This window comes from Heterocephalus glaber, unplaced genomic scaffold (genome assembly GCF_053883595.1).
Source record: "Heterocephalus glaber isolate CG9 unplaced genomic scaffold, H.glaber_assembly_v1.0 deba00001004, whole genome shotgun sequence".
Lineage (NCBI taxonomy): Eukaryota > Metazoa > Chordata > Mammalia > Rodentia > Bathyergidae > Heterocephalus > Heterocephalus glaber.
In genome coordinates, this window is record NW_028258179.1 from 2,682,915 (window position 1) to 2,709,511 (window position 26,597).

At 35.5% G+C, this 26,597-nt stretch overlaps 1 pseudogene; it reads right to left on the reverse strand.

Annotated features, from left to right (window-relative positions):
- The window catches only part of LOC147828553 (uncharacterized), a 52,022-nt pseudogene that overhangs the window by 13,348 nt on the left and 12,077 nt on the right, over positions 1-26,597 (reverse strand).

The following is a 26,597-nucleotide window of genomic DNA, read 5'->3' on the forward strand; positions in this document are numbered from 1 at the left end:
GGGGGGGGGGGCGGCAGGGGGGTGCTCTTGGCGTCCACGCGGCTCACCTCCTCTGATCTGGGAGAGGTGGGCCAGGGTTCGGGAGCAGCAGTAGGGATGGTGGTCTGTAAGCCCCTTCCTCTGGACCAGGACTGGCGGGACTTTTGGTGGCCCAGAAACCCCTTCCTCTGGACCAGGAGCAATGGGACAGTGGCTCAGAAGCCCCTACCTCTGGGCAGGAATTTTTTAAATGCTGAGTATTTGATTAGCTCCAGTACAGTGGTCTGTTGGTCTGGTGTCCTCTGCATCTTTGTAGTGTGGAACCAGGTGGCTGTACAGAGAAGAGGCCAAAGGAGTGGGGCGGGGGGGGCTCCAATGGATTGCTGCCAGGCATGGGCTGATTCGGTGTTTTCAGTGCGACTGGCAACTTCAGGACCACGTCCACAGACCTGCCTGTCTGCAGCAGGCTGATTCGGTGTTTTTTCTGCGCAACCAGTGACCTCGGGACCACGTGCACAGACCTGCCTATCTACAGTGGGCTGATCGGTGTTTTCAGCATGACTGGCGACTTCGGGACCACATCAGCAGACCTCTCCCCTAGCAATATTCATTTCATGAGTTTTTAATCAATTGAGTAAATTTTTATTTTAGACCAATTCACTCTCTTTTCTTCTATTTCTTCCTACTTTATTTTTTATTTTTTCCATTATACACTAATCTCATCACTAATTTCCATCATCAGTGTAAAAAACTATCAGAAAAATATTTAAATAAATGTTTAGAGTGAGATTTAAAACATTTATGTAATATTAAGTAACTCCACTTTGTAAACAAAGACAAATAACAATGAGAAATAAGACAGAGGGTGAGGGTATGATGGAAAGATGTAGCATAGCCCTTTGAATTTCAGAGCCTCTGTTTCTTCAGTTCTGAAATGGCGATCCTAGTATACCTTCACAAGGATTAAATATTTTATATGCCTCTTTGTAGATAGCAGTCTGTGACAGTGAAGAAAAAAGATGAGAAATACAAGAGAGCAGAAAGGCCAAGATGAGGAGAGGAAAGAATAGAAGATGAGGGGGGAAATATACAGAAGTGGGGTGGGGGGGTCTTGCTCTGACCCAAAGGGGAAGTTGTTTCTGAGAACAGCTTCCATCATCAGGCTATAAAACTCTCTTGAAGGTGTAAAATAGGAAAATGTTGACCTTTCAGATCATCCCATGGCTGTGATTTTTTTCAAGTGTTTCCTCAAAATCAATACAATAGTCATAATATGTAAGTCCTATTTCTAGTCTCTAATAATTCTAAAATAAATTTAAGCAGCAAACATTATCCTAACTAGAGTAACAATAATAAAATATAACTATAATATTTTAGTTACTTCCACCCAAATAACTCTTTCTCTGATTTTCCATCATTCTCATCACTAGGTTGACATTTAAAGTGACGATGACAGCCTTCTTCAATATTGTTAAATATTTTAGACACAGACGATGGCATATTCTGATCTTACATTCTTATCACAGCACTTTTTAAAATTAATGATAGAAATAAGTAAGAGATTGTTTAAACTGAGGAGATAACAAAAGGCAAATAATGGTTGGGTGTTCTACACACCTGAATAATATTTACAAGAGTTGCTTCCTGACACAGCTGATTCCAGGTGAGCCCTAAAGTTTCCCCATAAGACTGCCTTAGAGTCAGACTCTTACCTGGCAAGGGAGCAGAACTCTCTAGCATCTGTGGACTGGAGCCCTTGACTGCCTCGCAGTTACCAGAATCCTGAATATTTCGGGGCAACATTGAGGTACCAGCCTTTGCTATCAAAAAAGGAGGGATGGAGCTGCCTACTCCAGTTATTAAGAGTGAATCATACAGATTTTACAACTAGAAATTCTCAGTACTTAGGATTCCTATGCTTGCATTTACAAACCCATCTACACTCAGGCAAATTGTCCTAGGGGATGCTCACTGGTCATCCTTAGGAATCACCACATCCACTGCTCAGTGGTGATGAGCCAGCGTTCCATCTGTGGTGATCTTCGTGAGTATCCTAGTTTATATTCATTTATAAACCTTAGATACCAGCCTGAGTCTCTTTCTGTCCGGGATAAACACTAGAATCATCCCCAATGCAGCCAACTCCCTGTTCTCAGAGTCTGAAGGAGCTGGGGAACAGGGTCCTGATTTGTGTGATGGTTTTTATGTAGATGCAGAGCTGAGTGTCTCAGGTCCCCTTCAGGACTCTCTCCTGGTGAGTTCTGTGAGGAGAGGATGGCATCTAGCTGTTTGCTCCTTCAAGATCTGCTCAGGGTTTGTTCAAGGGAGCCTCCAGGAACTGACTTCTGGACCTGGCTTCTGCCCAAAGCAGGTCACCCCGGTCAGTACACTTTCCTCCACAGCACTCCCTTGGGGCTGGCAAAGACTTTGTCAGTCCACATTGTGGTCTGATGGCTTTTGCTGCCCTATTCAGTTCCTGCTCCTTTTCTTTCACAGTTGTTGCTCCTCAACAAGGTTTTCGTTGTCCTGTAACTCACTGTCCACCTCCTGTGTCAAGTATTATCTACCCAATTATTTATACAAGTCCTTAACTACAGAGGGTGAGACCTTTTTGGGGCCTTGACATCGTGTTAAATGATAGGTGACTAGCTGTTTTTCATCACACATGGAGATTTTGTATAACTGCATAGTCAGCTTTCTGTCAGGGTAATAAAATACTTGAGATACTCTACTTATGAAGAGGATAGATTTATTTTGGCTCATAGTTTGAGATTTCAGTTCACAGTCCCTTGGTCCCACTATGTTGGAGCCTGTGGCAGCACAGTATATCATGGAAGGAACACATGGCGGAGGAGACCGCTCAATCCATGGTGACCAGGAAACAAAAAGAGGAAAGGACTAGGATCCAATATCTCTTTCAAGGGTCCAACATCAATAACCTTCCTTCCTGCCACTATTTCCCATATCTTAAAAGTTCCACCACATTTTCTCCACAGCCTGGAAAACATGCTGTTAGCGCATGGGATTTTGGGGAAGATTTACTATCCAAACTCTAACAATAAACTTGCAACAAAAGTGTATTGAATTTAATTTCCCTATATTTTATATTCCAGAATTCATCTTTGGCTACATTGTCCTTGTTTTTTATTAATATAGCCTCCCACTCCACCCCACTCCCCAGAGCATACCTTTGTACACCTCAGCTCAAGGTTTATATCTCAATTACTCAGGCATGATTGTATGATTAACCCATGTAGATCCAGGGTAACTACCTGCTTGTTTCAGTCTCCATTTGCATAGGAAGGATGGCCCCTCTCTGCCAAGCCAGAAAGTGCAAACTATTAGGAGACAAAAACCACCTAATTCCTTCAGCCAACAATGCTTATTTTTCTCTTTCTCTGATGAGGTCTCTTCTCATCTAATTCCAAAGCTCTCCTAACTGTTCTAGTTTGACATTCTCCTCTTTGGTCCTCTTTACTCTTGAATTCTTTCACAACTCTACCACCTCACAGTAAGCATCCCCTTGGGCTTTGTTTTGGGATAATCATTCTCTCCCTCGGAATTTACCTTTGAGGCTTCCCAATCCATAAAACATTCACTGAAGATTGCAATTTAAATCCTAAATGCTCAGCTGCCTCTCTGTATGAATAGAGGCTTTTTACTGTTTATTCAAGATTATTGGTTAATTTGGGGATGGACACAAGCCACTCACGAATGCGGCATGAAGATATCCTCTTAAAACGTCTATCTTCTTCACTTGAGGTCCACAAAATTTGTACTGGCCGTTAGAAGGACCCATAAACCTTGAGGGGTGTGTGTGTGTGTGTGTATGTGTGTGTGTGTGTGTGTGTGTGTGTGTGTATGTATGAATTCAACTGTGACTCCTATGCAGAGAGAGCTAAAGCACTGTCAAAGTAGTGAGGACACTATGCAGAATGCGTTTATTGTAGGTGACCTCAGAACACTGTTGTTACATAGAACCTGGTAGTCTCAAAAAGAGAGAAAAGAAAAGAAATTTCAAGGATTACTTTGGTTTCCTTGAAATCTTTAGTCTTTTCATAGAGCCCTACTCCACACTCTCGATGCTTCCTCTGATGGAAGCCTAATTCTTTCTCTTTTTCTCTCACTATGGTTAGGAAGTAATCAAATCTTTAGATAAAAAATTCACAGGATCAACCTTTTCTTTGATTGATTTCTCTATTATTTGTCTCTTTTAGATTTTGCTGATTGTTGACATTACTATTGTTGTCACTCTTTCCTTACTTTCTCTTATTTTTAGTTGCTTTGTAATTTTTTTTTCTTTTTTTTTTTGCCTTTTAGGGCCCAAAATTTCATCACTGATTTTCTTTTACCAAAAAATAATAAAAGCATATACCTATCTAAATGTCTATGTCCCATGATGTTGACATGCTGTATATTCACTACCATTCAGTTAAAAGTATTTTTTGATATTCCTTCCATTTTCAGAACATATATATGTATCATAAATATATTGTTTTTGCTTCATATTCTTTTGGAATCCTGTTATTAGTTTCATATATACATATATATATATATATATATATATAATTATTATAGGTGCCCAAAATTAGCTGTTTCTATCTTTATGAGAAATATCCCTATATCTCTGGAAATACACTTTGCTTTTAGATGTCTATTATCTGTCCTTCCATGAGCGTTTTTCAGCCTTCCTAAGGTGACTGCATGATTCATTTGTTGCTATCCATTTACTTTTCATCTATCAGTGTTTATTTTTAAGAGATATTTTTATTAGCTGTAAATCGTTCTGAAAACTCCTGCTTTTTAATTGGAGTGTTTGACCACAGCAGTTTATGTAATTTTTGGCATGACTGGATATAGACTTTCTAGTTCATTTTTACTGCTTTTCCTTTCATTTCTTGATTCTCTATCCTTTTATAAATTTTATTTTCTAAATTATTTGACTACTTTTTAAATGCTACACTCATCTATTTGCTCTTTAGTTATCCTCTTTTGCATTATTTTTTGATGTGTTAGCCTTTACTTTTCAGAAACTATTTAGAATTTATATTATATTGTTTCACATTAAATGTAGAAATCTTACAAAAATCAAAGCCTATGCATCTCTGTATCATTTATACTATATTTGTTATATGTATTAAATAAATGCCATGCAAATACCAGACAACCATATAATCATTTTTGCCTTTTAAATAGTCAGATGCTTCAAAGAAATTGAAGAGGAAATACAGTCTTTTATAGTGAACTATAATTTTACCATTTTGGATGTTCTTCACTCTTTCTGAATTTCTTAGTATCCATTTAGTATCATTTCCTTTCAGCCTGAAGAATTTCCTTTACAATATCTTATAGCATATGGCTGTTGGAGAATACTGCACTTAATTTTATCTAAGAGCATTTTAATTTCAACATCATTAGTGAAAGAAAGACTTTTTTGCTTACTATGGAATTTTGACTTGGCAGGTTTATTCTTTCAGCATCTAAAGATATGGCCCAGATTGTTTAAGCATTGACATTTTTGTGCAAAATCGGCACACATTTGAAAAGCTGCTCCTTTGTAGGAATACTATGTAAATTTCCTCTTGCTTCTTTCAAGATTTAGCTTTGATTTTTAGCATTTTGAATATGATATCATTAGGCATAGTGTTTGCCATCTCTATCTTGCTTGGTGTATATAATGGACTTCTTGAACCTGTAATTTGTTTTATTAAAGATGAGAAATCTTTCCATCTTTATATTTGCGGATGATTTCTGTACCACTCTATTTTTAACTTGTAGAACTCCCATAGATGCGTATGTTGTTTGTGATGCCTTGCTGTTGTGCCACAGTCTGTGAGTATCTGTCAACATTTTCATCTTTCTTGTCTCCTACTCACATGATCAGAACTGAATATCTGAGATCATTTATAAAGATGGAAGGATTGTCTTGGTTCTCTGGAGCTTCCAGTCAAGATTGGGTGGACTCACTGCTTTGGACAGCCAATGGGACTGGGACATGGTCAAAGGAGGGAAGGCCTCAGCAGAGTGAGTTGTTCAGATGTCAGCCAGGAAGCAAAGAGAAAGGCAGGCAGCAGAGGCCGCAGTCTCCATGGAGGCTGCTCCCTTAATGACCTAAGGACCTCCCCTTAGGCTCCTCTGCCTAGAAATTCTAACTCCTCCTCCTAGTGGCATCCTGGAGACCAGCTCTTTAACATATAGACCTTTGGGGTTGCTTATCCCAAGCCTGGCAACCATTTTCTGATTTATTTCTATTAGCTCAATTTTACATTTATTTGATATTTCCTTTCTGACTCCATTTTCCTGATAAGCCTGTCTAAGGGGACTTTTATAAGTGATATGTTATTTTTTTATTCTAGAATTTCCATTTGATTCTTTTCATAGCGTTTCCCTCATCTAAGTTTTATTTATTTTATCCATCACAAGCATGTTTTCTTTTAGCTCATTGTGCATAATTTTAATAACTGCTGTATTTAAATGTTAGCTTCAACACCTGGACTCTTTTGAAATTGTGTCACATTTTCTTGGTTCTTAGTATAGCCAATAATTGTATCCAGGTATTGAATTCTGTTACAATCCACAAGAACGTTGATTTTTTATTTTGCTTATTTTAACAGAAATTCACTTTGCTGAACTCAAATGCAAGTTGTGTGGTATTTACTTAAGCCAGAGTTCCAATCTCAGATCAATTCTTTCATCCTGAACTGGGCTCTATGAGTCTTCTCTACATATGCATTAAACAGAGTTAATCCACAAATTTTACCCGAGTTTAATACCAAATGTGAAACTCTCTCTGACTAGCTTCTTGCTTTTATTCCTACCTCACTCACCAGGAGCTCTTGTTCTTTCTGGATTTTCCAGCCAGAAACATTACAGCTTTTTAAACAAGTTTTTCACCTTATTTGTCACTGATTGAGGCCTGTCTTTTTGCTGATGTAATAAACAAAGCCATCAAATGGGAAACCATCTGGTACTATTCCTTTCATTGAAATATTGACCACCTCCTCCACTTCTGCCTACTTTTTTGGCAGTCTCTAGTGACTGTAGGTGGCTTTTGCATTGCATCTGTTTACAGAGCATGTGGCTATTTTCTGAAGCAGGGTCAGCCAGGGGAGAATTGAATTGGCCACATTAAAAGAAAACATAACAATTGATATTTTGATTTCCATCTGCTTGATTCCTTGATCTATGATGTTGAGTAAAGCAAAAATTAGAACCAGATATTAAGATGCAGCAATAATCATGGTAAGAGAGAAGAGATTGAATTGAAACAATTTTAAAAGGAATACAAAGAATGGGTGGATTTGAAATACCATGAAAAGAGAGAATTACTTGGATGTGGGGAAAATTGGATGTGGGAAGACTAAAGAATGTTCCTGAAACTAGTAGTTTTCTTAGATGAATAAGTAATGGTAGGAACTCTTTTGAGAGTGTTCAAAAGAAAATTCATGACTAAATCTGAAGAAGAGATGACAAAAATTGCATTAAAGCCTGAATGTATTATGTTTGAGGCACTGAGAGTATACTTCATGAAGACTACAACAAAGAAACAAAAAATTTAGATTTAAAGCCAAAAAGTGATATTAGGGGAGAATTTTGTGTTTGTAGACCCATGTTGACATTAGAGTTAAATACATTAGAAGTTTGAGAGATTCTATTTTAGTTTGAACCATTTGAAATTGTTATTTTTGTGGGTCAAATGTAGCCAAGTACTAACAATTTCTTAAGGTTCAACTAAATAAACAGAAATCAAAGAATAGAAACATAAGGAATATCAACCCTATTTGTGGAACAAAATATCTACCAGAAACCTAGCTGGGAGAGGTCAGAAAAGAAGCAGAAGGGGCCACAGGATCAATAAATACAGAAATCTGAAGTATGACTGAAGTAGCACTCGTGGGTGATGGAAAAATAAATTCAATAAATTCTGTTGGCAACATTGGCTACTTACATAGACCATATAAAATTACATTGTTACTCCATAGACAAAGACAAATTCCGAATATAGACTTAGAATGGAAAAAGAAACATCTAAACTCTTAGAAGAAACTATAGGAGAATATTTGTGATTTGGGACATGAATTCACAATTTGACAAACTTGATCATATTAAAATTAAAATTTTCTATTCATGAAGGACCATACTAACTAGGGTAAAATGACAATCTACAAATCAGAAAAAGCTGCTTGTTGCACTTTAAACTACTGAATGCATTAAACCAAAACTATATAATGAGCTTTTATAAATCTTTAAGAAAAAACAAGCAGCTCAATAGAAAAAACATCAAATGATTTGAAGATATATTTCACAAAGAAGGAAATAGGAATGACCCATAGATACATGAAATTATGTTTTACATCCTTAGCAATTACAAAATTGTAAATTTAGTTCTCATTGAACTAATTCATACTAATTAGGTTGTCAATAAGACACATAATAATTCCAAGCATTAATAAGGCTGTGGATCAATGAAACACATACACTTCTGTTGAGGTTATAAAATGGTGCAAGTGCTCTGGAATACAATACATTATACTCTAAATTTAAATGTTTCTATGCCTTAAGAACCAGTAACCAGCTCTGTTACCACTCATGAGAAACTTTTATACTTCTACCTGTATATATGCACACAAGAGTTTTCATGGAAGTGCCAGCTGTTGCATCTAAAATTGAAATTATATCAGAATATGTTCACAAGAGAATAGATCGATGAATTATTATATAAAACACAATATTATAGAGCAATGAAAGTGAACTACAGACACATGTATCAGTAATTAATATTTAGTCATGAAAGAAAGTTGTAGGTGACCGCATATGGTATATAACATTTCTATAAAATCACAAATAATCAAAATTTAACAATGTGGTGCTTTTCAATAATACAAATGTCATCAAACTACAAAAATGAAAAGACATTCATGAAAAATTGAAGCATTAAGGGAAGAGATATTATATGGAAGGGAACTCATAAGTATATATATTTTATTATAAAATTTATTTCCTAAGCTGAATAGTGAGTTCATGAATATTATTTTTACTGTTATTCTTTATCAAATATTCCTTCAAAATGAAAATAAATATTATGAATGTTGAGTACATTAAAACAATTATATAATAAAATATCAAAACACAAAAGTCTCATTACATTATATATTATACTATACAATAAAATAATACACATTATATTAGATAAATGATTTCTCACATATTATATTCTTTATGCTGTAAATATCTTAATATTAAAGCTACAATACATTACTATTCTCTATAGTTTCTCTAATGTGTAATAGCATACCAGAACTTGTTCCTAAGATGAACTCACATCTTAAAAATTATACTGAAAGTAGATGTTTTGTTTCTGGATAAAAATATATTAGTGAGAAACAGGAACAAGAAGTCTAGCTAAGACTTCTCAGGCTCAATGAAACAGCTAGTGTCCCAGAAATTTTCCTGTTTTCTCTCTTGAGAACTTAAATACTGACCATATATATTTTTCTTGACTAAAAGTAAACATCAGCCTCATGCTTCAACTGAGTATTAGTCCAGCAAGCCTTGAAAGAATCCAATGTCAGATCTAGGAGAAGAAGTAAAATGTGTCATCCGTTTCTTCTGCCTTCTGGTGAATTTCTTTCCACTGGGAAACACAGTGTAAGAATCTTTTGGGATCCACCTGCTAGGAAAAATATAATCAAATATGAGTGAAGGAAAAAAGAGGCAGATCATGTTCTGAATTCCTAGCATGGGTAGGGAAGTACAAGAAACTTTTGTTAACAATGCCTGTTTCCTATGCTAAATAGTATATCAAATGGTCTGCATTGCATCACTTTATATCTTGGACATGTCCTAATTATTTTGTAATAGAAAATTTTAAGCTCTTTAAATGAGAAACCAAGAGCCCAGTAAGCAATGATTCATTTTGCTAAGATTTCTTACACCCTGTTCTGGTCTGTGATAGACATTTCCTTTCTTGGGAAAAAGCAGAGGAACCTGAACACTAAATACCCAAATGACCCTATGTGAAGTGTCCTACATGCATGGAAAGCAGTATAAACACAGAGGCGTAGATGTTCAACAGGAAGTGATACTTCTGGTGAGCAAGGACTACATGGATCACTTCTCATTTCACCTGGAATTTAGGGATCAGAAAAATTTTCACGAAGATAATTGACTGTGGAAATATTCCAAAAGAGTTTTAAGATCGAATTTGCTTTTACTAGTGACTTTATTTATAAGAAATTTGCAAGGGAGTACTATAGAGCATGACTGGAACTTAGGAAACTTCTGGAAGGCATCACATGGTCAAAAAAGCAAGGTTCTTGGATGAGATGACTTGGGTCTCTCTCCTGAAGTAGCCATTTGGCAAGTTAATGTCTCAGAAGCACATCTGGTAACTGGGAAATGTTAACTCATTTTTTTTTCTTTTTTTTTTTGTTTGGTACCGGGGATCAAACTCAGGACCATGTGTTGCGAGGCAGGCGCCGGAACCACTGAGCTAAATCCCCAGCCTAATGTTAACTCATTTTAAAAAGAAAAATAAATCAAGTGATGAATTCCCTCCAATATTATAAGACTTGAGGTTTTTATCTTTAAATGGTAGAAAAGAAATCTGAGATATAACTTTGGCCATTTGATGAACAACCATGTAGAGTCAGCCTTTACAGGTTTTCATGATGGATTGAAAGTAGAAAAGTTACAAATTAAAGAATGGCATTAAATGAGATTTATTGAGAGGTTAGTACTGTGTCATTAACAGACACGGAAAAATGGAAGAGACTGATTTGAAGTTCGAGATAACCGGTTTTGTTTTAAGCATGTAGACTTGGAGATACAACCAGAGTGTGCAAGCGAGCATGCCCCGGGGACGTGTGCGCGTGAGCAGCCACTGCCTGAAGTTCCTGTCAGCTTCACATGGGTCATTTTGCCTCAAGTGCCACATTTTAAGTGCATAAAAGTAGAGGATTAAATTACATGTGTCTCTCTCTTTTTTATTCCAAATAAAAATTCTGTAATTTGCTAATTTCATTATTACTTCTTAAGCCAGAAATATTAATAGTAAATGGGCCTCTACTCCAACAAAGCAATGTGTGTATGTGATCAGAATTATTAGAGGAGAACCAAAAGCAAAAACAAGCACTCATAACAAGGCTTAATGACACAGCTTCTTTTTATTTTTTATTTTTTGGTACCGGAGATCACACTTGGGACCTTGTGCTTGTAAGGCAGGTGGCAGAACCACTGAGCTAAATCCCCAGCCCAACTTAATTCTTTTTTAAAATTCACTTCCCTGTCATCCCCCCATTCTCCTTCCTCCATCTCTTCACCCCTTGTCCTTTTATAAAAATTCTATCTCTCTGTTTTTTATTATCTATCTTTTATTTTCCTCTTTAATTTATTTACACTTTGTGTTTCGCAAATAAGAGAAACTGTGTAATATTTATGCTGGTGTGGCTGATTTAATTTACTTAAACTTCTAGTCTGGAGGTGCATCCATTCTCCTACAAATGAATCAAATTTATCTTTTTTTATGGTGGAGTAGTACTTCATTGTATGTAAACATTAACTTTTCTTTCCTTTATTTTGTTCTTTATTTATGCTTTGGTTATCTCATAGGAGAGAAACTATATGGTATTTAAGGTAGTATATCCTATTTATATCCTATTTATTTCACTTAGCATTATGTTTTCAAAGTACATCCCCACAAGGAATGTAATGGAGGGAAGCCTGGCAAGTGGTCTTACCAGACAAGAAGTGATGCAACATGAATGAGTTACTTATATTTTTTCTGGGCATCATGGCAGTCATTACTCTACTTGAGTAATTCACTTGGTGACACTTTGGTTTAGGTAAATACCAGTCACCTCTCTGCATCCTAGTGATGAAAAACAAAGTAGAAATTACAAAATGGATGTTTAGTTCCAGTAAGACTTACAGGAGATTTTCGTAGCATGGAACCTATATCCTGAAAGAGCTATGAACAGAGCCCCAAAGACAACCAGGTTGCCAGATGCAGGCTTTAGTTAAGTAAAACAAGTCTCATTGCTGGAAGAGAATGGAGCAGATAATATCGTTAAGATGAACAGACCTGCAGTCAGATTCCTGGGTTCCCACCAGGAATTGATCCACTGCAGATTACTTAGTGTCTCTGACTTTTGCTATCTCCATCTCAAATGTGTGTTTTATGATATTCCCCACCTCATGAATTACTGCATTAAGTTCCACTCTGTGTTCCAGGTACCAAGGAGAGGACAGGAGCAGTGACTCACACCCCAGTTCTTATGGAGTTGAAGTTTTACTCAGGGAAAATGTAAAGGCCCTTTGATTTGCACCAGGCAGTAGCTTCATACAGCAGGACCCTCTGCCTCACATTTAGATATGCAACATATATGAGCAAATTGTTTTAGCTTTAGTGAGATATTTATGTAATGTTTGCAATTTGACAAGGAAAGGAGCAAGGGAAAATTATTTCTAGTTAATATATTCTGGTGGAAACACTTATAATTCCCAAACTACATAGAATGCTTTTCAACATTAAACTAAATATAATAAAAGCAATAAGTGAATTTGGGCTTGAAGTTATTGAATGACTCTTCATTTCACAATGAGTTATGGCAGGATGTTCTTGACTACTCAAGCAGAAAAGCAATCTAAAGAGGTTTATAGGTACCCAGATTGTCACAGTCTTTGGGGATCTCTATTTGTCACTTTTTCACCTAGTGCATATTTAAAAGACAGGTGATGAATTTTGTTTTATTCTATTTCAGACATCTAGGGAATACAATTTCAGCAGAAAGATTCAACTGCAGCCAAATCATTTTTCATATTTTTTCTGAGCCTACATCTTGAAGGAACCTCTGATAAAATTAGATTATACCCTAAAATTAAAAGCAAGTTTGAAGTAATTACCCATCTTTCAGGGATAACCATTTTCTAAATTATATTTATGACAATAAGTCAAATGGTCATAGATCTAGTCATGGGAAATCTGTTTCAAACATGCCACTCTATACAGGCACATATAAAGTGAATAACAGAATGGTTTATTCTAATTTCAAACCTTCTAAATGAGAATAAACCATTCTGTTATTCACTTTATACGTGCCTGTATAGAGTGGCATGCACTGTAATCTAAAGCATACTACTCACATTTATCACACTGGAATATAGTTGTTTGAAGAGGGCCTGATCTCCAGCTTTTCCTTAATTTGGTCAACCATCTATTCATTCAACAAGCAGTTGTCAGGCGTTTGTCATATGTTTGGTTGTTGGACCAAATGGACCCTGTCTTTCAGTTTCATGGTATCTAAAGAGAAGGAAACCTGAAAGAAATAAGTTAAACACTACAAGAGCAGTCAGCTGAGGAAATGCTGAACGATGCCTAAGGTAATGAAGGGAAACTTCTAACCATGGAGCTTTCACTAGATAGAATCTTGAAAGAGGAACAAAAATAAATACGGCAGAAAACGGAGAACATTTGTTTCAGGCAGACGGACATAAGCAGAAACCCATGCAGATGGAGCACGTTGTGTATTTTCCAACTACAAGAAGATGGCATTGTCTGGCACACTGCTGTGTCAGTGGGGAAGGAAGTGTCTTGTGATGAGGACTGTATCTCAGTGGTTAGTTCCTTGATAACCATCTACTGCTTTGAAGTGGAAAAGTCATGGCAATGTATAGGAGAGTCAGTGTCTGTAACTAGTTGCCACTGAATGCCCAAGTGCTTTGGGAAAACTGTTTAGTATCTTCTTGTGTAAAATGAAAGTATTGGTTTTTGAATGATTGTCAAACTTTAAAGGACCTTCAAAATCATTCAGATCATATTCATTTAACTTCCACATAACAAATTTTAAAAGATTAGGGAAATCTCACAAAATCACAAATCAATGACAACGAAGCCAATTGAAAAATGGGAAAAACATAATTAGATAATTTAGAAGGAGTAAACTGAAATGGCTAATAATAACTCGGACGGATTCTAAATCTTACTAGCAATCATGAAAATTCAAATTAAGATCACAAGAATTTTTCATTTTACATCCATCCAATTAGTAATAAATGAAACATATAAGATTATCAAGTGTTTGAAAAGATATGGACTAAAGGCAATTGTTTGGTATCCACTGTCAGTAGATTGAGTACACTGGTACAGTGACTTTGAAAAATGATTTGACATGACTTAGGAAATGCAAAGCGCTCATGCAATATGACTTGGTAGGAGATTGCACAATATTTGTTTAAATGCAGAACCTCTAACTTTTTATGCTTCTTTCTGATAAAATGTGCATGTATGTCCAGCAGGGTATATTGGGACCACATAGAGAAGATAAAAGAGGAAAGTTCCAGGGGATTATTCATGGGAATGAGTCAATGACCTGGCTATAGAACAGCCTCCCCAAAAGGTTGGCCATTAGTCAAAACCATTTCAATCTGAATCAAGTATTTGGAGAAGGCTCTTACCATAGAAGTAATTTTTATGACTAAGAAATATGAGCAAGGACTTGGGAATGAAGGATAACAACAACACTGAAATAGACACTGCCATGGTTTTCAGGAACACAGGAGTAGTTTGTGAGCAGTTAAAACTCTTTTAGTCAATTAGGTAGAAGGTTCTGGATCCAGAATGTTGGGGAATTCCTTTCAAAGCAAGCTCATCAAGACTTCCAAGTAAATGAATTTGATACAGGCTAAACACTTTGGCAGGACCTCAGACTTCCCATACTGGGTGAAATTCACAACAAACATTGAGAGAAACCAGGTGGGAAATGTGGAAGCCCAACTATATGAACTAAACCTATGTGTGTCCTTTGGAGAGTGGGATAAGGTATCATGTCTTAGTCTTATGTGCATACCACAGTTCTCCTCCAAGGTGCTTTAGCATCACTTTGTTTAGTAATAAAGACGACAGTTTTAACATTCAGCCTTGATGGTATCCTATGAAACCAGGAAAAAAGTAAACAAAGATCTACCATCTAGGCCTATGGTTTTCAAATATCACTTTGCTTACAAATCATGCAAGGGTGCTTCTTTTCAAAAATACACTTTTTCACATTAAGGTTTTTGTTTTCTTTCATGTACGGGAACTGAATTCAGTCGTGAAGCTAGAAATGAAAGATTACCATGCTTATAAAAGATAATCACAGAAAAGATAGCTCTAAAATCTGTATACATATTCTAATCAAATTATTGGCTGACTCCTAAGCTATGAATATATGAAGTAATAGCCAAATATCTAGAGGTAAAGACTAGCTAGGAAGCTAAAACAATTTCAGTAGTTCCCAATTTGGGAGAGACTAATTCTAGTGCTTTAAGATTTTCTAGTTTAGAGAATCCTTTATAAATTTTATGAGCTGTTCTTTAAAACCTCAAAAGCTCTTGTCATAGAAGTAATCCCTACACATGAGGAATATGAACAAGGGTTTAGTAATAAGGGGCAAGAATAACTATGAAATAATCACTGTAATTATATGTAAAAGCCATGTTACAGTAGAATGAACCAATGTCAAGTATCTTTTCACCTTTTTGAAGAAAAACAGTATTTTTAATATAATATTCATTATTAAGTAAAAGATTTAGAAGTCTTGATTTAAAAAGCACTTGATCAGAACTAAAAGAAACCGTAGATACTGGAAATATACTCATAATTGATGCAGATATTGGAGTTGTTAGGCAGAAACTCTCAAAAGAAAAAAATAAAAACTAAACTATGCTCAATATGTTCCAGATTAAAGAGAAAAGGAATAAATATTTCAGCACTGTGGCTGCCAGAAAAAGGCAGTACTCAGATCTCCTTTCAAGAGAGGACTTACTGGGAGAGACACAGTTGGCAGTCAGCCTCCAGTTTTACAACCAGAGGATGTGTGGCAGTGTTATTCCAAAGCCATGCTCTCCCCAGAACATTCTCAGCCAGTGACTGAGCATGGCAGATATATTCATCATAGATTCCTACTGAATAGCAGACTCCTTGATTGTTAGTCTTTGCTCTGGTGTTCCCATCAGTCTGAATGAGACTCAGAACCACACATCACCCGGTAGCTTTTCCTGCTCAATCCTCCCAATGATTCTTGACCAACTGAATATCTTGGTGCCTACACCATACTATATGCAGATTTTAGCTCTAGATATTTCACAGAAATAAAAGTGAAAGATAAAGCATTACAACTCTTGCAGAAATACATTGCGGTATATCTTCCTGATCTCAGAGTAAGCAAACAAACACTATCCAAGGCACAGAAAGTATAAACCTTGAAATCAAAGATTCCTAGATTAGATTTAATATTAATTTTTAAAAATTCTCTTAATCAAAAACACAATTAAGAGAGTGAAAAGATAATCCAAGTTCTAGCAGATGAGTTTATTATACATACACTATATGATAAAATATTCATACACACAAGGTATAAGTGACAATTACAAAAGAATGTGAAATACACAGCCAATGTAAAACCCCAAGCCAAACAGTTGAATAGGCATTTTATTTCTTTTTTTATTTATATATTTATGTTTTTAGTACGGGGGATCAAACTCGGGACCTTGTGCTTGCAAAGCAGGCGACGGCACCACTGAGCTAAATCTCCAGCCCTGAACAGGCACTTTAAAAAAGAGGATATTGTATCTAACTGATCCCAAACTGCAAGTTCCTAACACTATTACTTATTAGAGACAGCCAAATTAATATCAAAGTGGAATGTCTCCTTACTTTATATTTTGGAGAGGATAAAAAATAACTGGAAGTCATGTATTAGAAATGGGAATACACACTGAAAAACTAGCAATATGTAGTAGTAAAGCCAAAATATGCATCAATGACCAGTGATTTGAATCCTGAATACATATTCAAGAGAAAGTAATGCAGAGTTCTGTCAAGAGACATGAGCCTTGCTTATAATAGAAATCCATGGGGGCTGAAAGAAAAATTCCTCTTTAGAACACAAAGGATTTGGGGAAAGCCAATGGGATAAATCAGAAAGAAAACATTTATTCCAAAGTGTTATGGAGTGATCCTCTTAAATGTAAAGCAATATCTAAGATTTTCAGTTAAACAATGGTGCATAAAATATGATGGGATGATTCAGAGTACTTTAAATGATCATATACATTTCAGGGAGATTTTTTAAAAGTGTGCTCCATTCTGAAATAATTCTGGAAATAGTTGATCTTTGTATGATAAAACCATAATATATTCTTGACGTCTACAGGACCGAGTGAATGAAATATACAGTCAGGTGAGGAACACAGCAGGAAGCCAATGTCCAATGTTTGCTGACCACTGGAATTTTAATAGTTAGTGCATCTTCTGCAGGGCTGCTTTTTCTACTGTATGAATGCTTTGTTGTGAAAATCATACCTGTCATCCTCATGCCATTTTGCTGTGTGAGAGAGACAACTGTGACATTAAAGCAAGGAAATATTAGTTAAGAACACATGATGTTTCACAGAAATTGCAGTCTCGCGAGTCTATCATCATGGTTTTTGAACCTCAGCATAGTTTATTTGGATGCTCAGTTTTCTACCCTATAAAATTAGAAAAAAAATGATGATAATGTGAAATGGGTATGGGAATCAAATGAACTCATGTATATTGAGAGAGTCCAGGGACTGTCACCTCCAAACATGACATTAATACTGATTATTTTAAATTAAGAGAATTTAGCATAGAATGCTTGGAGACATTTTCTTCTGATATTTTTTTGTCTTCCTATAGCATAGACCTCCAAGGAAGAAAACAATGACCTCCTGTCCTTTCTTGAATTTCCACAAACTAAATTCATGTCAGAAGAGGAGACACTGCAGTTTGTCAACACACTACAACAGATTTTGTCACACACTGTTGTCTTCTATTTTATTCCCATTTAAATTTCCAAAGACATTCACTTAAAACCACTGTCTGGTGAAGCAGACTAGTCCCAGGTCATTACATGTTTTCCATGCTCATTAATTTCCCTTAATCACTTCAATTCCTCAAAGTTGTATGCATCCCCATTCTTTCCCACCTCTATAGAAGTGAAATATATAAGCTTAAATTGTTTGGGTTGTGGGTAGTCACTCTATTGAGATTTCTTCCTTTTGTACATTAATAAGTGTTTATGTCTCTGTTCCTGTTTTATCATTGTCAGTTTATTGTAGTGAGCATTTAGAGAATGAAAGGGAAATCTCCCTGCGTCATTAAAATTTTAACAAGTTCAAAGATATATATGAAGATATTTTGGAAGGCTTATCAAACCACAACTATAAAAGAACATGTCTGTATATTACATAAACAATGAAGTGGTAGCAGAAACAATTGCAATTTTTCCATGACTATTTTAATACAGACCTGAAAGGCTGCAAGTTTCAAGAAAACTTTTCTCATCTGTAAGTAGGAGGAGTTAATGAGGTAGTCTTGCAGTTACCCTGTTCTCTCAGCCAAACTCTGTCCCTTCGTGCCAGTACCATTGCCAACTGCTGTCCCATTGGTGAAGTTCTCTCGGCCAATTGTATCATCTTTGGATACTACGCTGTTGTGGGCTTCTGTACTATAAGTCTACTTTCCCTAACACCTGAATTCTTCCCACAGAATTAACATTCTGCCAAGCAGTTGAACTTTGAGTGGACACAACCCAAAGTAGGCCTGCTAAATGGCTATTTGGAATTAGAACTGAGACTCAATCTGATATGGATTTTTCCAAGGGCATAAACACACCTTAAAAGCTCTAAGGTAGCCGGGCACTGCCCACCATGTTCTGAAAGAGGAGCAAATACCCCATCTGCTGAGTCAAAGAGCCAGAGACAACAGGCAGCAGTGCAGCCATGGTGGTTTTACAGTTGGTTCCTGATCCCAGTTCTCAGGCAGTATGCACACCGGGGTTCTGAGAGATAAGCCTCGCTCCTTCAAATGAATTCCAACTTCATCATCAGCTATCTAGCTGGTTTTTGATATGTGCACCAAAGAACCTTGACTCAGAGTCCCAGGATCTATTTTTTCCAGTGTTAAAATATGAAATAAGTAATAGTAATAGCATGGCACTGTTTCTTCTGTGAATCTTTACACCATTTCACATTCTTTCTATGGGAAACACTGATTCAAGTTTCAAACAGTGACTCATATTTTGAAGAACTTGCCTTTGAAATACAAAGACTACCTGTTCTGTTTTTACTATTATTTCTGCTTCCTTTTAAAACAAGTACAAATACTTTATTTTTCACTTTGTAAATGACATGAGAGACAGAACTAATACTGCTGTCTCTATTCTGGCAATATATGGTGGACTAAATCAGGCCTTTTCTGTGACTCAGTTCATGTGTTCTAAAAGTCATGAAAATGGCAGTGAAAATATTTTTAAAAGGAAAACAAGCTAAAGTAAAATATCGTTATAATTCTTGAAATACCATTCCACCTTTCCCTCTGTTTTCTTGATAAAAAAAAAACAAAAACCTTACAAAATACAAAATATTTGGCTGGGAATATTGCTTATTTGTTGTTGCTAGTTGTTTGTTTCAGTTTGTTTGTTGATGCTTTAACTTTTAGCTGCTAATTTCCTCACAGGTTGACCAGAAGACTCCAGCTCTTTGGTGAGTAATTTTCATGTAGGTAATTTATGTAGAGGACTGCCTTCTTTGTGTGCTTCCCAGTATTCTCCAGCTATCCTTGTTTTGAGCTCCATGAAGTCTCTCATTCTTACAGGTTTCCCACCTGGTCACCAGGAGGTCAGTTGAGTCATGTAACTTATTCTGGCAGGAGGTGCCAGGGTTCCACACTGTCACAGGCTAGTGGAGATGTGCAAACTCATTTGAAATGTTTATTATATTTTATGATTTTAATTCATTTCCTGCTCCTGTGTGCTTACCATGCTATTTATTGGAGAATAAAAGTGCACAGGGGGCTTCCAATGATGAAGTCATTTAAAATATTTGGTTAAAATGTCTCCAAAAGTTTTCCAATGACACACTAGTCAAAAAAAAATCCAGTCACACAGGGTACTGAGGACTCACTGATCCTGCTGGCACTGCTTGAGCAAAATGTTTCTGAAAGAGCTTTCAAAAAACTTCGGGGTAGAGACTCCTTGAATGAAGTTCCTTTTATGAAACTAAAACAACACAAAACAAAAAGCCATTGCTTTTATTCTCTTGGTGTTTTGTATATGCCTTTAATACTGTCTACTGCAGCGCTAGTGTTATAGACTGGCTAAGCAGCAGGGCCTCCTAGCTCTCCTTCCAGCTCTTCAGTGTGCTATTCTTTCATAGACGTGCACAAAGAACCAAATAAAATAATGCTTCACAACCTCACTCCATAGGCTCCTTTCTGAATAGTACAATAATAATGAAACTAAAGAAAATATACAGAAGGTTAGAAAATGCAAGTGTTTTATCTGAACCAAAAAATGGAAAATCTCTTAGCTACTTCCATTCTCTCTTCCAAAAGGTAACATTGTAAACAACTTTGATCCAATGCCCAGCCTGGTGGCTATAGTTATCAATATAAAATTGTGTACTAAAAATTTGAGTAAATGTTCTCAACCACAAAACAAAACAGTAAGTAGATGATAGATGTGTTAATTAACTTGATTTTGGTAATTATTACAAGAGTATATGTATAACAAATCATCACATTGGACACTTTAAATTCATAACAATATTATTTGGTAATTTTACCTTAATCTATAATTCTTTCTTTTTAAAGGAAAATTGTTTAAAAACATACTTATTGCATATCTAAGTTGCTTATAGGTACAAATACAAAAATCATATTTTAAATAAAAGCCAGCAAAGCATTTTTAATTTAACAATATTTAGGGCAACTTCCATTTTAAAAATTATAAACTTTTAATTCTTATGCTTTGGAAATATATGAGATGTGAAATCTAGTCTTTACGAATTATTTCCTATTTTTTCTGAAGTATCCTGTTCTCCCATGTTTACATTTCAACAGAGATATTGGTATTATTCTATCAAATCTGAACTTCCTCATCAAATGCAGACACACACACACGTGTACACACACACACACACACACACACTGAGTAGTACCTTCCTTATCCACGGGTAAACATTCCAAGATCCCCATTGGACACCTAAAACCACACCTATTATATCAAACCCTAGATATGCTGTTTTTCCTGTTAATACATACACACCTTCTGTATGATTTATTTTGTAAATTAGAGGTCAAAACAATAATAAAAAATAAAACAATTATTTAAAATACAATAATAAAATTATTATATATTTTTATTTATTTCTGGCATTTTTCAGTTAATGTTTTCGACTATCATTGACCATGAGTAACTGAAACTGTGAATTGTGGAGGGAGAGTATTGCTGCGTTTGAAGTGCACTGAATGTCTACTAAAACAGTGTTGATGCTTTCATTTTCACTAGGGAATGCTGCTTCATTTCTTCCTATCTGAGCTCAAAACCTGTTATTTTTTTTCTTTCTTGCAAGATCTTCAGAACAGTGCTGTTGAAGTATGACACATATCTTCAAAGTAGTTTTGCATGCTCAGAGGGAAAGAATCATGTATTTCCACACTGAATGTGATACTAGCTGAAAGGTTTTCGAAGATGCACTTTATTAGATTAAGAAGTTCCTTTCTATTCCTAGCTTGCTGGTTTTTATATGAACCTTTATAGAAATACTCACATGGTATTTTTGTTTATTTTATTAATGTAATGATCTACATTTATTGATTTGTGAATGTTAAATTAATCTTTGCAAAGTTTCCTGATATCAATCAAATTGATCATGATATATTATACTTTAAGTACAGTATTGAATTTGATTTATGATGATGTTGTTTAGGGATTTGTCCAATATTTAGGAGAAATATTAACCATCAATTTTTTCATAGCCTTTTTCAGATTTTACTATTAAGGTCATAAAAATATAAAAAATGAACAGGAAAGCCTCTCTCACTCTCTTTTCTAGAAGAGTTTGTGTAACACTTGTTTATTTCTTAAATGTTTAGGAAATTCACCAGTGTGGCATTCTTTAACAAATTATCTTTGTGAAAATTGTTAATTTCATATTCTATATAATTGTACAGGAAGACTCAAATTAATTCTTTTTTATTTCAGTTTTCTTATATTTTTCAAGTGATTTTTTTCACTTCTTTGATATAATAAATTGTTCTGTAACAAAGTTGTTGATAGTTGTGGTAGATGTCATCGTGGTCTCAATTCTTTCTCTCCCACTTTTTAGTACACTGCTAGCCACCTACGTGGCTATAATCCAAGCAGTTGAAGTACAGAAGACTTGCAGACATATGGGAGATAATCAATAATTTTTGTTATTATGAATTTTGAGATGTTTTATTTATAATAGCTAAGTGTTAAAATAAAATTAGGTCTTATCATCCACTATTCAAATTTCAAATATATAATGTGGTTAATTTGGGCTTACTTCTGTTCTTACCACATGTACTAAAAAATTAACTAATTTATTGATCTTCCAATTTGTTTTTAATTTTGTGTCTGTTGTTGAATTTTGGTCTTATATTTACTATTACCTTGCTTTTATGTTTATGAATTTGAATTGCTGTTTTACTTAAATCAACTATTACTTCTACTCGTCCTCATAGTAGAACTATGGAAGAGTTAGATATGTTGGATATTTTCATTTTCCCCAGATGTCTCTCATACTGTTTTATCTCATGTATAAATAAATGTATGTCCTCTCTAAAGATCTGTCTTCTGTTCCTTTGCCTTCTTTGTGGTCTTTTATTACAGCTACCTAATACAATTTTAGTTTTAGTAATGTTTTCATTAGTTCTCAAATTTCCATTTGACAGTTTTGATGGATTCCAAATTTTTCCTTTAGTTTGTCATCTTTTCCTCCATTTCCTTGATGTGTTAATCCAAATTATCTTAAATATTGTCTTTGATACCTTCAATATCAGAATCATGTATGGATCTCTTTCTGTTTACTTCTATTCTTTGTCTCTAGTTTGTTATTATTTTAGCATATTTCATATTTAGATGCTGGTAAACACTGTAGTGATTCTTTCAAAAATGCTTAGTTTCCCATTAAAGGGTAGATACAATTCTAATGGATCAATGTTTCCTGTTGAAAGTTGGTTTTAGGACTTGGTAAGCATGAGTTATTTCAGTTTTGACCTTTCTTAAAGCATGACCTTTTTTAGGTCCAAGGACTCCCTCCCCACAATGGAGCCACATCCTAACTTCCGGGAGCTATGACTATACCATGTTACATTGCAAAGAAAACATCAACTTATGGATGCAATTAACTTTTCTACTCAGCTAACTGCATAGAACCCAGATTGTTCTGAATTATCTAAGTGGGTCCAATGAAACCAAAGTTCTTACTCGCAGAGAAAGGTGGCAATGAGAGAATAGAGATGAGACAGATTTGAGGGCCACTGTTGCCTTTCAAGATGGAACTGGTCCCCAAGCCAATGTCTCCAGCCAGCTTTAGAAACTAGAAAAGGCAAGAAGATGAATTCTCTCCTAGAACCTTCAAGAAAGGGTGCTGTCCTTCTGGCTACTTGATTTTAACTCAGTAAGGACCTATTTTAGACTTCTGACCTGCACAGCTGTAAGAATTTTTTTATTGTTTTAAGACTCTAGGCTTGTGCTAATTTGTTACAATAGCAGTAGGAAACTGACACCCATTGCTATGGACTGAATTGTGACTCCATCCCCAAATTTATATTTATATTTTTATATACAATGATATTTGAGACAGAGCCTTTAGGAAGTAATTAGGTTTAGAGGAGGTCATGAAGATGAGGCCTGAGAATGACATTAGTCCCCTGATAAAAAGGGACACAAGATCCCACCACAACCACCACCAGGTGAGAACACAGTGAAAAGGCAGCAGTGGTCAGGAATGGATCCCTCACCAGTACTCAACTTACTGCCATCCACACCTCATGCTTCCAGCCTCCATAACTGTGAGAAGAGAACTTTCTGTTGTTTAAGCCTCCTAGTCATAGTGTTTCGTTATCACAGCCTAAACAGACTAGGATGCAGAATAATGTGGACTTCATTTCTTATTCACCAGCATCATTCAGTTATTGAAATCTCTGCTTAGCTCTTTAGCCTTCTAAGTTTTGCTTTTAAATTGAGATTTTATTTTTCTTGGAATCCTACCCTGTATATATGCACATTTTAAGAGCCTGTTCTTAACTGGAGAAAAGTTTCTTTGCAGATATATGTAGTCTCCCTTTGCTCAGTTTCCCTCTTTTCCAAGGTGTTCAAGATCAAGCACTCTGACAATCCGATCACTGCTGGGTCTCCTCAGTCTAGTAAGACTTCTGTTTTGAAAGTGGATTTCATTACCCTCTGCTGCAGTGAACTGGAAAATACTTTCAGGGAAAAGATGGGTTAATGTAGAGCTTCTGCCTCCACCATCTTTAAGGACTGCTGTCTAATCAATTCTTATTTACTATTATTGTTCATTAATGCTTTTAGCAGTTGGTTTTTTCTATTATGACCATTTTGTATAATAGTACCAACAGGAGGGTTAATTGAACTCCAGCTACTTTGGCCTTACTGGAGCTGAACTCTGATCCAACAATTTAATTTAAAACACTAAACTAATATATTAAATAGGTTATAAGCCCAAGGAGGTCTTAGTAGATCAGTTAGGAAGAAAAATTGCTCGAAGGAAGAGTTAATGTATTTCTGAGGGCTGGGGATTTAGCTCAGTGGTTCCCCTGCCTACCTCACAAGCAGAAGGTCCCAAGTTTGATCCCTGGTACCAAAAGAAAAATGTATTTCTGGACAAATCTATTCTATTGTTTTTAAATTTTAAGAATTTTTTTAAACTAAATGAATTAATCCAAATTTATGAAATTTAATTTTTTGATCAGTGATTAGAACTTGCACCTTAAATATTGTGATATCTTTCCCTGGATTTTCATTTAGTTTTGTGAAAACGACAGGTGCAGATACTGGATGAATTGAAAGATACCAAAGTGAGAGTCTAACTTTCAAATAACTTCTGCTGATAAAATTCCTTTTTGCTGGAATTCTGTGTATATAAAATATCTTCTCTTTTGAAGTAAAAAATTTAGTAAGTAAAGTCTTCTCATTATAGAATGTTGAGTGTAGACAGAATATGGTTAAGAAGATAAAGAATAAATAAAATTTTATGGCAAAGAGGAGAGCTACATTGCATTTTTCCAGGAAATATTGATTGAAATATATTTTCATCTTTCTGAAACTTTATGGATATTCTAGCAATTTGGGGAGAGTGGTTGCTCAAATAGCATTATAGCAATAAAACACCATCCAATAAACAAGGTATATAGCTTATCTATACTTTCCTTGGTTTTGTGTTTCATTTATTCAACAAGTACATGTTGAATGGCTCCCATTTTTTGATGCCTACTACCCCTAGACATTAGGTATAAGTCAGTCAATGAGAAGTAAGTTCTATAGTACAAAATGTAACAAGATGGGCATGCTGTGAGTTACAAGGCATACAACAAAACATAAATTACTTCTATTTCCAAATACTGTTAATGTCTCTAAATGTATCATTAGGTAATTTTTATTAATTCATATCAAATATGATCTATATTTTATGTACTTTATAACGTAGGGAGCTGAAGCATAATCAAATTATTTTAGAAATAAAGGAAAATGAATTTTAATCACTTTTTTTCAGAGGAAAAGATTATGTTGTTTTCTTTAAATAAAATGTCAAGATTCATGTCCAGCTGAGAAATCAAAAGCCCTACTGTCCTGTAATAATAATCCCTTGGCTACTGCATATCCCACTATTAAGTGTTACTTGTCTTCATTTTTACTTCTTTACTAGGAAAATGTAAGGAATAAAGATGATTACCAAAAATGCAAATTTTATGTCATGTAGGGAAGCACATTACTTCATACTGAATCTCTGTGGAACAAGAATGCCTGCAGAGGTAGAGTCACGTTTTTTCATGACTTGGAAACAAGACAAGGATAACTGTTTTGCCTTATAGATCAAAGACATTACCCATCACCACCTACAGTGTTCCTTGACTTCTGATTATCTTTAGGGAAGTTATCCACAGTTCCCCCTGAGTCCTTGCTTCTGTTGCTCTATGTGAGCAGAGATCTCAGGCCTCTAGCTTCTCCCTTGTTCCTGCTAATAGTACCAATTTCATCCTGTAGATGAAACAAGATGGTTGGACTATGCCTTCACAATAGGGATGCTCCTAAATTCAACCCTCTCAGAATTTTCATTTGATAGTAATACAGGTTGACATTTTTGTTACATATTTCTTGAAGATATTTTGGATTATGTGAGTATACATGGAAAATTGGATATGTGAGAACATCTTTCTCCACTGGTTATAGAATTCATGAATCCCATTCCAACTCAAGCCATTTCCTTAAAACATTAGAATTTGTATTTGTGTTTTATTCCATATCCTTCTAGGTTTTATTTTGATTGAATACATGCATTTCTTAATAAAGTTTGAAAGCATTCTGAGTTGGCTATAATTCTCTTGGCCTTCATAGGATACTGCAGGAGCTTCTCATCCTTTAGTCATATGGCTCACTTTAAATACATTCTTTTTTCTGTAGACTTAACTTGTTATTTCAGTGGCCTCATTCAGTAGGATTTTAAAATAAACTTTCCCATTCTAGGACTGCTGGTCAACCTCTGCAGACACCTTGAGGGGGCACAAGTTT